Source organism: Lactuca sativa, chromosome 4 (genome assembly GCF_002870075.4).
Source record: "Lactuca sativa cultivar Salinas chromosome 4, Lsat_Salinas_v11, whole genome shotgun sequence".
NCBI classification, from domain to species: domain Eukaryota; kingdom Viridiplantae; phylum Streptophyta; class Magnoliopsida; order Asterales; family Asteraceae; genus Lactuca; species Lactuca sativa.
In genome coordinates, this window is record NC_056626.2 from 155804997 (window position 1) to 155816327 (window position 11331).

The following is an 11331-nucleotide window of genomic DNA, read 5'->3' on the forward strand; positions in this document are numbered from 1 at the left end:
TTTGATTTACATTATTTTTGGTGTCTATAACTATACAGAACACACTTGTATTAAAAGTTATATATATTTAATGAAATGGATGATGTTGTTTGCTTGTTTACTATTACTGTGTTGTGATACATTACATGACGTCCTCCGCCCCAGAATGTTTTCGCCGTTCTCGGTTTTGGGGTGTGACATTGACCATGGAGTCCGTACCCCATCGACAACAACAACCCTAACCATCCCAGAACCCACCAAAGCCGCTGATATCAAGCGGAAATTCTGGGATGACAAGAAGAAGAATGTTGCACAGAAAGCTACCAAAAAGCAGCAGGTCGTAGCGGTTCATGTTGCGATAGTACCTGTCGCTGTTGCACTGGTGAAGCAGTACGCGAGAAGTTTGCCAAAGTGTAACAAATGCAGTTTCCACCACACTGGACCCTGCCGGGAAAAGCAGTGCTCTAACTGCAACAAGAAGGGGGACACTACCCGTTTCTACAAATCTCCGACAAGGTCAATCAACCAAGTCCCCAGCGTTGGTGTGGGCCAGGCTTGCTACGGTTGTGGCAAGGTGGGACACTATAAAAGAAACTGACCAAAGGCAGGGAATGCCGGTGGAGTAGGAAGGGTTTTGGCTATAGGCCACTAGGAAGCAGTTGCTGACCCCATAATGGTCACCGTTACGTTTCTCCTCGATAACTCTTATGCATGCATTCTCTTTGATAGTGGAGCAGAGCGGAGTTTTGTGAACCAAAAATTTGCTCACTTACTTAAGAAAAAATCATGAGCACTTAAAGAACCGTTCACTGTAGAAATGGCTAACGGAAAAACTGAGAGTACTAGCAGTATATGCATAGGATGTACTCTAACTCTAGATAGTCATTCATTTTCAATCGACCTCATGCCGGTCTCAATTAAAAGTTTCGACGTCATTATCGGCATGGATCGGTTGAGTCTACGACGTGCCGACATCATGTGTTATGAAAAGGTTGTTCGCCTTAATTTGCCATCTGGAGAAACTCTAGTAGTCTATGGCGACAAACCCGACACGAACCTTCGTATCATCTCGAGTATTCAAGCCCATAAGTACTTGCGAAAGGAATGTCATGCATTCCTTGCTCACGTTGCCGATGTGAGCCAAGAGACGAAGGCCATAAAGAACATCCCAGTGGTACGCGATTTTCCCGACATCTTTCCAGAAGAACTCCCAGGATTACCTCCGCAATGTCAAGTCGAGTTCATAATTGACTTAGTTCCAGGGGGTACCCCAGTAGCCAAATCGCCCTATCGCCTAGAACCAACTGAGATGCAGGAACTATCCGGTCAACTTAACGAACTGCTCAGCAAGGGCTTTATTAGACCATGCTTCTCACCCTGGGGAGCTCCGGTCTTGTTCGTGAAGAAGAAGGACGGATCGTTTCATATGTGCATCGACTACAGAGAACTAAACAAACTCACCGTTAAGAATCGTTACCCTCTGCCTCGCATAGACGATTTGTTCGACCAACTTCAAGGGGCGAACTACTTTTCAAAGATAGATCTAAGGTCCGAGTATCACCAATTACGAGTGTTAGAGGAATATGTTCTGAAGACAGCCTTGTGAACTCGTTACGGACACTACGAGTTCGTAGTGATGCCATTCGGATTGACTAATGTGCCCACAATATTCATGGACCTAATGAATAGGCTATGCCGCCCTTACTTGGATCAGTGTGTCATTGTCTTCTTTGATGACACACTTATATACTCTCGTATCAAGGAAGAGCATAGTAAGCATCTGTAGCACCCGGTTCCTGGTACGTAAATATTATTTGATGTATTTCCTTTCTTTTAGCCTTGGACTCGGCGAGTCATAGGTCCGACTCGCCGAGTGGATGCGGGACCCGGGACGCGTTTAAATTGTCGACTCGACGAGTCCATATCCTGGACTCGGCGAGTCACAGCTGTTGGATGAAACCCTAAGTTTCAGGGGTTTGCACCCTATTTAAGCAGCTTATCTGCCCCAGGCCAGCCCCCATTCTCTCCCCAGAGCTCCCCAACCCTCGTTTGTGCTTGTTCTTTGAAGATTGAAGTTTTGTTGTGTACTTTTGAAGGCTTTGAAGGAGGAAGGTAGTAGATCCAGAAGATAGGAAGCCATCCAGGCCATTATTGTGTTCTTCCAGCAGTTCCTTTGAGGTATAACCCGTTTTCCCCTTGATTCTATGCTTAAACTTCATTTGGGTCCTTCTTGGTCAATTCCCCAAGTTTGTATGTGCATTATATGTCGTAATAAAGCGTTTGTCCTTTGGATCTAGGCAAGATTGAGCTCCAGGAGCTCAGATCTGTTAGCTTTTTGGCCCCATGTTGCTTGTTAGCCCTAGATCTACCCTTTTGAGACATTTTGAGCCCTAAAATCCATATTGGTGAATATCCACACGTAAAGTTGGAAACTTTACGTGTGATTCGTGTCCTAGAAGTCCAGATCTATGAATGGCATGGACTGGAATCGAGCAAATCGGTATATTTTAGGAGTGCATGGCAACGACTCGGCGAGTCGTTCATGTGACTCGGCGAGTCTGCTCGCGAGTCTTCGAGTTTGTCCCCCTTTTTGTAGTGTCGAGTGAGCAGTGAGTCACAAGGTGTGACTCAGTGAGTCGGAAGCTTAACCCATCTATGGAGGTACTCGGCGAGTCAATGCCCTGACTCGGCGAGTTCAAGGCAATCTCCTTAGATCAAGAACAGACTCGACGAGTTGTTCATACAACTCGGCGAGTCTTAGCATGAGTGTTCTTCGGATGAAGATGGACTCGACGAGTTGTTCATACAACTCGGCGAGTAGGATGAAGGACTTGAATATTGGTCATGAAGGCGAACCCGTCGAGTCGTCGCCTAACTCGACGGGTAGGATCGGGATTCAGGGCAGTCGTTTGCGTAGGGACTCGGCGAGTCGGAAAGCCAACTCGGCGAGTCGAGGTCAACTGAAAGTTGACTCTGACTTTGACTTAGGGCAAGGTCAGGGGTAAAATGGTCATTTTTACCCAAAGGTTAGTGAGCAGTGTTTGATTGAGTATATTGTGGGAATTGCAGTCGGAGGGTTTCCGGAGCAGCAGCAGCAGTAGTAGGTGATCAGTTCCCACACAGACCAGCAGCTATTTCGAGGTGAGTTTCCTTCCCAGTAGGAACGGGTCTAAGGCACCAAGGCCGACCCGTGTAGACGAGATGCTAGTACTAGAGTGTGGGCCGAGCCCGTATCTCTGTTGTAGTTAAGTACGATATATGTGTTAACATGATAGAATTGCTTATACTTGTTGTCTGTGTGATACTTATATGTTATGGGTTAGTGGTTGAGTGTGGGCAGGGCCCGTATCTCTCCGAGGTCGGAGTGTAGGCTAGGCCCGTATCTCCCAGATAGCGAAGTGTGGGCAGGGCCCGTATCTTCACAAGTGTGGGCGAGGCCCGTATCTCCCGGCTAGCGAAGTGTGGGCAGGGCCCGTATCTTCCCGAGTGTGGGCAAGGCCCGTAACTCCTAGCTGAATAATGGTTGCTATATGTTGCATGGTATGTGGTATTATGGGGGAACTCACTAAGCCTTGTGCTTACAGTTTTCAGTTTGGTTTCAGGTACCTCCTCAGCTAGGGGAAAGGAGTCGGCGCGGTAGCGGCACGTCACGCACACACTCTCCGATTTCCGCAATTACGAGCTTCACTGGGATTTGTACTCTGATATTTTAATTAAATGTATGACTTGGTTTTTTAGACACGGTTCACTGGTGTGATATTTTGATCAGACAATGTTTTAGCCCTTTTATATTCTCTAAAAGTGATGTTTTTTTAAAACGAAATTTTTTGGTCAAAGAAAATTGGGTTGTTACAAGTTGGTATCAGAGCCCTGGTTTGAGGGATTCGGACACACCTTCGGGAGTGTCTGGACTCAAATCAAGGGATTAAAGGATTTTCTAAAAGAAAATGTTTTCTAAAATGGAGAAAGGAGTTTTGAAATAACGAAGTGTGTGATGTGCGCGACCGGCCGAGCTCAAGTAAGTATTCCCCAAAGCACCCATACCGGTTTATGTTGTGTTTATCAGCTTTCGTAGAACAGCATGCTAGAATAGGACTAAGGATCTAGGAGTGATGCCTTATGTGCCTGCTATTTGTGTTTTGGTTGTATGAAAAATTGCATGCTAGTTATCGGGTAGACGGTAAGTAGGATAGCCTGATTAGGTTATGCCTGGTAGTATGAGCTTAGCACTTATGCTAGCTCAGTTCCTGAAGGTGATAGAGTTAGTTGAGATTGTTACCCCTTATCTGAATGCTGCTTGCTTCGTGCTTCGTGGGACTCTGAATAATGGGAGTTAGCCATTAGGCGAATGCGTCACGCCACGTGTGACCAGGGTTGAATAATCTTAGAGTGCCGGATTTGATCCTACTGCGCAGCTCTTGTTTGAGTCCAACCGTTGTAGGGACGAGTCGGATACTCGAAGAATTATTTGGGCCTCGTCACATGTGATGGTATTCGGGTAATGGCTAACTGGCATTACAAGGAGGCCTGTAGCAGCTGAGGACTGGTTAGAGTGGAACTAGAGATTTCCCTAGGGCAAGCCTAGGATGAGTATAGCAGTGATCAGCAGTAGTGAAAGGGATCTGGTGGAGTCGAGGCAATCCTTGAAGAAGGTACGGATAGATGTGGAAGGTAGTATGGGCCCGTACTACTGAAAGCAGAGGATCTGTACCCGAACCAAGGATGGCCAAGATAAGACCAGGGAACTTGTAAGTAGATGTGATCCCTCAGGGAGTATCAGTATCACTAATGATTGTTGTGATGTATTGCAGAATGGTGGTACTCCGATCGAGGCCGGTAGATGGCGGCTCAGGAGAGGGGTCAAGTTCGGGATCAGGTTCCGAGCCAATTGATGAGGGGCTACGCGAGTTCATCGCGTCAGAGATCACCAGGGGTATCCTTGAGTCGACTCCCATTATCTTTGGGTCGATCAAGGAAGGGATCATGGAGTTGATGGAGGATCGCCTTCGGGCATTCAGGAGTGATATGGCATCTAGCCAGTCAGGATCTCGCACGCTGTCCTTCAAGGACTTCAGGGGCAGCGGTGCGCCGGATTTCCATGGGGTGAAAGACCCCATTGTTGCCAGGCGATGGATTGCAGACATCGAGTCTGCCCAGTTGACTAGCTTCTGCCCCGAGGGGTCGAAGGTGAGGTATGCAACGGGATGTCTACGGGACCGAGCCCGGGATTGGTGGGAGTCAGTGGGTGACTCGTTGGGAGCCTCAGCTATCGAGGCTATGACCTGGTCGGACTTTGTGACCAGGTTCAGGGTAGAGTTCGTGCCGGCGGTCGAGCTTCAGCAGCTGGCCAGGGAGTTTCTTGACATGAGGCAGACGACGGAGACTGTGGCGGAGATCACCGCCAAGTTCAGGGAGAGGGCTTTGTTGGTGCCCCAGTATGCCGGTGACGAGGACATGAGGAGGACTCGTTACCATGATATGCTACGAGCTGACATCCGGGAGCATGTTAGCTTTTCGGCTTGCCCTACCCTAGACTCCATGATTGCCAGGGCAAGGGAGAGGGAGACAGATTTGGAGCACATCCGGAAACGGAAACTAGAGGAGGGTCAGGCAGGAGGGGCTTCGGGGAAGAAGCCCAAGGGATCAGATGGTAGGCCGAAAGGTCAGTCAGGACCGAGCCGCTGTGGGAAGTGCGGCAGGACGCATGTGGGGGCATGTAGGATGGGTTCAGTAGGCTGCTACAAGTGCGGCAAGCCAGGGCACTTTAGCAGGGATTGTACTGCTCCAGTTTCAGCTATTCAGACATCGGAGTTGCTGTGTTTTCACTGCAATCAGAGGGGCCACAAGAAGGCCAATTGCCCCCAGTTCACAGTTTCAGCGCCAGTGAAGGCGCCAGCTCCAGCGACCCTGCGGATCACGGATGGCGGCAGGGCAAGGCAGAGGCTCCAGTGGTGAGGAGCCGGGCATTTCAGCTGACTACCGAGGAGGCACGCGCCGCACCCGATGTGGTGACGGGTATGATTCTTTCCCTCTATCTTATTTTTATGATGTTATGTTATTGATATGTGCTCTGTATGCTTTAGGATCGTTCCTTGTGAACGGCATCCCAGCTCAGGTATTGTTTGATTCGGGTGCATCCCGATCGTTTGTTTCTCTTGCGCTTAGCAAGAGGTTTCATGAGACTTCAGGAGAGTTAGATTGTCCTTTAGAGGTAGAGATTGCTGATGATCGTTCGGTGCGAGCATCGATGGTGTTCCGAGATTGCGTTCTGCGGTTGTTCGAGGAGCGTTACTTGGTAGACTTGGTTCCCATACCGTTGCGTGGGAACAAGGTGATTATTGGCATGGATTGGTTGAGCCCTAATGGGGCGGTGATAGATTGCGCGCAGCACCTAGTGCGAGTCAGGACCCCAAGTGGGGGAGAGTTAGTAATTCATGGAGAAAGGCCGCAGTGTGGACCCGTTGTATGTTCAGCAGCGAGGGCTAGGCGCTATCTCCAGCAGGGATGCGCAGGTTATGTCGCGTATGTGATGGATACCCGAAAGGCGGGTAATGCATCGATGAGCGAGGTTCCGGTGGTTCGGGACTTTGTAGACGTCTTCCCAGAGGAGCTTCCTGGGATACCTCCGGAGCGACAGGTGGAGTTTAGGATCGACCTTGTTCCTGGTGCGGCTCCGATAGCCAAGGCACCGTATCGGTTGGCTCCTCCCGAGATGCAGGAGTTGTCTACGCAGCTGCAGGAGCTGCTAGACAAGGGGTTCATTCGTCCGAGCAGTTCGCCCTGGGGAGCCCCGATTCTGTTTGTGAAGAAGAAGGACGGGTCGCATCGGATGTGTATAGATTATCGGGAGCTGAACAAGGTAACGGTGAAGAACCGTTACCCGCTTCCGAGGATTGATGACCTCTTTGACCAGCTTCAGGGCGCATCTTGGTTCTCCAAGATTGATTTGCGTTCGGGTTATCATCAGATGAGGGTCAGGGAGGAGGATATGCAGAAGACCGTGTTTCGGACGCGCTATGGCCATTAAGAGTTCGTGGTGATGCCGTTTGGGCTCACCAATGCTCCTGCCGCGTTCATGGACCTCATGAACCGTGTATGCAGACCGATGCTGGACCGGTCTGTGATAGTCTTTATCGATGATATCTTGGTTTATTCCAAGACCCGTGAGGAACATGAGGAGCATCTGAGAGAGGTGTTAGAGACCCTGAGGAGGGAGAGCTTGTATGCCAAGTTCTCCAAGTGTGAGTTTTGGTTGCGCGAGGTGCAATTTCTGGGACACCTCGTCAACCAGAACGGGATTCTGGTCGATCCGGCCAAGGTCGAGGCCGTGATGAGATGGGAGGTTCCGAAGTCTCCATCTGAGATTCGGAGTTTCCTGGGATTGGCATGCTACTATCGGAGATTTATTCAGGATTTCTCCAAGATAGCCGTGCCCCTGACACGGCTGACGAAGAAAGCCGCGGTCTTTCGGTGGGGACCCGAGCAGCAGACTGCATTTGAGACGCTGAGACAGAGATTGTGTGAGGCGCCGATCTTAGCCCTGCCAGAGGGCGTAGAGGATTTTGTGGTTTATTGTGATGCGTCCATTTCTGGGTTGGGCGCGGTGCTGATGCAAAGGGGGCATGTCATTGCTTACGCTTCAAGGCAGCTCAAGCCTCACGAGGCGAATTACCCGACGCACGATTTGGAGTTGGGGGCGGTGGTATTTGCCCTCAAGATTTGGCGACATTACCTCTATGGGGTTCGGTGTACCATCTACACGGACCACAAGAGTTTGAGGTACCTCATGGATCAGCCAAATATGAACATGAGGCAGCGTCGGTGGTTGGATGTGGTGAAGGATTATGATTGCGAGATCCTTTACCACCCGGGGAAGGCCAATGTGGTGGCCGATGCGCTTAGCCGCAAGGCGGCGCCGATCAGGGACGTTTGCATGCGGATGACCGTGGTGACTCCCCTGTTGGAGCAGATTAGGGAGGCTCAACAGGAGGCTATCAAGGAGGAGCATCGGAAGAGCGAGCGTGTAGTAGGTCAGGTTTCCTCCTTCGATTATGATAGCCGAGGGTTATTGACACTACACCATAGGGTGTGGGTGCCGTATCACGGAGGCGTGCGCCAGATTTTGATGGAGGAGGCGCACAAGTCCCGATTCTCTATTCATCCCGGGGTGACGAAGATGTATAGGGATCTTCGTCTAGACTATTGGTGGCCCTGCATGAAGCGGGATGTGGCATGGTATGTCGAGCGATGTTTGACCTGCAGGAAGGTCAAGGCCGAACATTAGAGACCGCATGGCAAGATGCAGCCGTTGGATATTCCACTGTGGAAATGGGAAGATATCACGATGGATTTTATCACGAAGCTTCCCAGGACCGCACGTGGAGTGGATTCAATTTGGGTCATCGTGAATAGATTGACCAAGAGTGCTCACTTTATTCTGATTCAGGAGAGCATATCGGCCGAGAAATTGGCCGACATCTATATCAGGGAGATTGTGGCACGGCATGGGGTGCCGGTATCGGTGATCTCGGACAGGGATGTGCGTTTTACTTCCAGGTTTTGGAAGAGATTCCATGACGAGTTAGGCACTCGTCTGCATTTTAGCACTGCCTTTCACCCGCAGACGGATGGGCAGAGCGAGCGGACCATCCAGACTCTGGAGGATATGCTGCGGGCGTGCGTGCTAGATTTCGGTGGTAGCTGGGATACCTATCTTCCCCTGGCCGAGTTCTCCTACAACAACAGCTATCACGCGAGTATCGACCGCCCTCCCTTCGAGATGTTGTACGGACGGAGGTGTAGGACCCCGATATGCTGGGGTGAGGTTGGCCAGAGAGTCATGGGAAGCACCAAAGTGGTGCTCAAGACGACTGAGAGGATCCAGCAGGTCCGGAGCAGGCTTCAGACTGCTCAGAGTCGGCAGAAAAGTTATGCCGACAAGCGTCGATCCAATTTAGAGTTCCAGGTCGGGGATATGGTTCTCCTGAAGGTGTCGCCGTGGAAAGGCGTCATCCGATTCAGGAAGCGGGGCAAGTTGGGCCTGCGATTCATCGGACCGTTCAGGGTCGTAGCCCGGGTGGGCAAGGTAGCATATAGGTTGGATCTGCCAGCCGAGCTTAGCCAGATCCACAGCACTTTCCATGTTTCAAAGTTGCGAAAGTGCCTAGTGGACGATTCTGCAGTAGTACCTTTGGAGGATATTCAGGTTGATGACAACCTGAACTACATTGAGCGCCCAGTCGCAATCCTCGACAGGAAGTCGAAGGATTTGAGGAACAAGAGGGTGGAGCTAGTGAAGGTGCAATGGCAGCACCGCAAGGGTTCGGAGTGGACTTGGGAGCCGGTAGACGAGATGATGGAGCACTACCCCGAGCTATTTCAGGATCGAGCGGCAGACTTCGAGGACGAAGTCTAAAATAAGTGGGGGAGATTTGTAGCACCCGGTTCCTGGTACGTAAATATTATTTGATGTATTTCCTTTCTTTTAGCCTTGGACTCGGCGAGTCATAGGTCCGACTCGCCGAGTGGATGCGGGACCCGGGACGCGTTTAAATTGTCGACTCGACGAGTCCATATCCTGGACTCGGCGAGTCACAGCTGTTGGATGAAACCCTAAGTTTCAGGGGTTTGCACCCTATTTAAGCAGCTTATCTGCCCCAGGCCAGCCCCCATTCTCTCCCCAGAGCTCCCCAACCCTCGTTTGTGCTTGTTCTTTGAAGATTGAAGTTTTGTTGTGTACTTTTGAAGGCTTTGAAGGAGGAAGGTAGTAGATCCAGAAGATAGGAAGCCATCCAGGCCATTATTGTGTTCTTCCAGCAGTTCCTTTGAGGTATAACCCGTTTTCCCCTTGATTCTATGCTTAAACTTCATTTGGGTCCTTCTTGGTCAATTCCCCAAGTTTGTATGTGCATTATATGTCGTAATAAGGCGTTTGGCCTTTGGATCTAGGCAAGATTGAGCTCCAGGAGCTCAGATCTGTTAGCTTTTTGGCCCCATGTTGCTTGTTAGCCCTAGATCTACCCTTTTGAGACATTTTGAGCCCTAAAATCCATATTGGTGAATATCCACACGTAAAGTTGGAAACTTTACGTGTGATTCGTGTCCTAGAAGTCCAGATCTATGAATGGCATGGACTGGAATCGAGCAAATCGGTATATTTTAGGAGTGCATGGCAACGACTCGGCGAGTCGTTCATGTGACTCGGCGAGTCTGCTCGCGAGTCTTCGAGTTTGTCCCCCTTTTTGTAGTGTCGAGTGAGCAGTGAGTCACAAGGTGTGACTCAGTGAGTCGGAAGCTTAACCCATCTATGGAGGTACTCGGCGAGTCAATGCCCTGACTCGGCGAGTTCAAGGCAATCTCCTTAGATCAAGAACAGACTCGACGAGTTGTTCATACAACTCGGCGAGTCTTAGCATGAGTGTTCTTCGGATGAAGATGGACTCGACGAGTTGTTCATACAACTCGGCGAGTAGGATGAAGGACTTGAATATTGGTCATGAAGGCGAACCCGTCGAGTCGTCGCCTAACTCGACGGGTAGGATCGGGATTCAGGGCAGTCGTTTGCGTAGGGACTCGGCGAGTCGGAAAGCCAACTCGGCGAGTCGAGGTCAACTGAAAGTTGACTCTGACTTTGACTTAGGGCAAGGTCAGGGGTAAAATGGTCATTTTTACCCAAAGGTTAGTGAGCAGTGTTTGATTGAGTATATTGTGGGAATTGCAGTCGGAGGGTTTCCGGAGCAGCAGCAGCAGTAGTAGGTGATCAGTTCCCACACAGACCAGCAGCTATTTCGAGGTGAGTTTCCTTCCCAGTAGGAACGGGTCTAAGGCACCAAGGCCGACCCGTGTAGACGAGATGCTAGTACTAGAGTGTGGGCCGAGCCCGTATCTCTGTTGTAGTTAAGTACGATATATGTGTTAACATGATAGAATTGCTTATACTTGTTGTCTGTGTGATACTTATATGTTATGGGTTAGTGGTTGAGTGTGGGCAGGGCCCGTATCTCTCCGAGGTCGGAGTGTGGGCTAGGCCCGTATCTCCCAGATAGCGAAGTGTGGGCAGGGCCCGTATCTTCACAAGTGTGGGCGAGGCCCGTATCTCCCGGCTAGCGAAGTGTGGGCAGGGCCCGTATCTTCCCGAGTGTGGGCAAGGCCCGTAACTCCTAGCTGAATAATGGTTGCTATATGTTGCATGGTATGTGGTATTATGGGGGAACTCACTAAGCCTTGTGCTTACAGTTTTCAGTTTGGTTTCAGGTACCTCCTCAGCTAGGGGAAAGGAGTCGGCGCGGTAGCGGCACGTCACGCACACACTCTCCGATTTCCGCAATTACGAGCTTCACTGGGATTTGTACT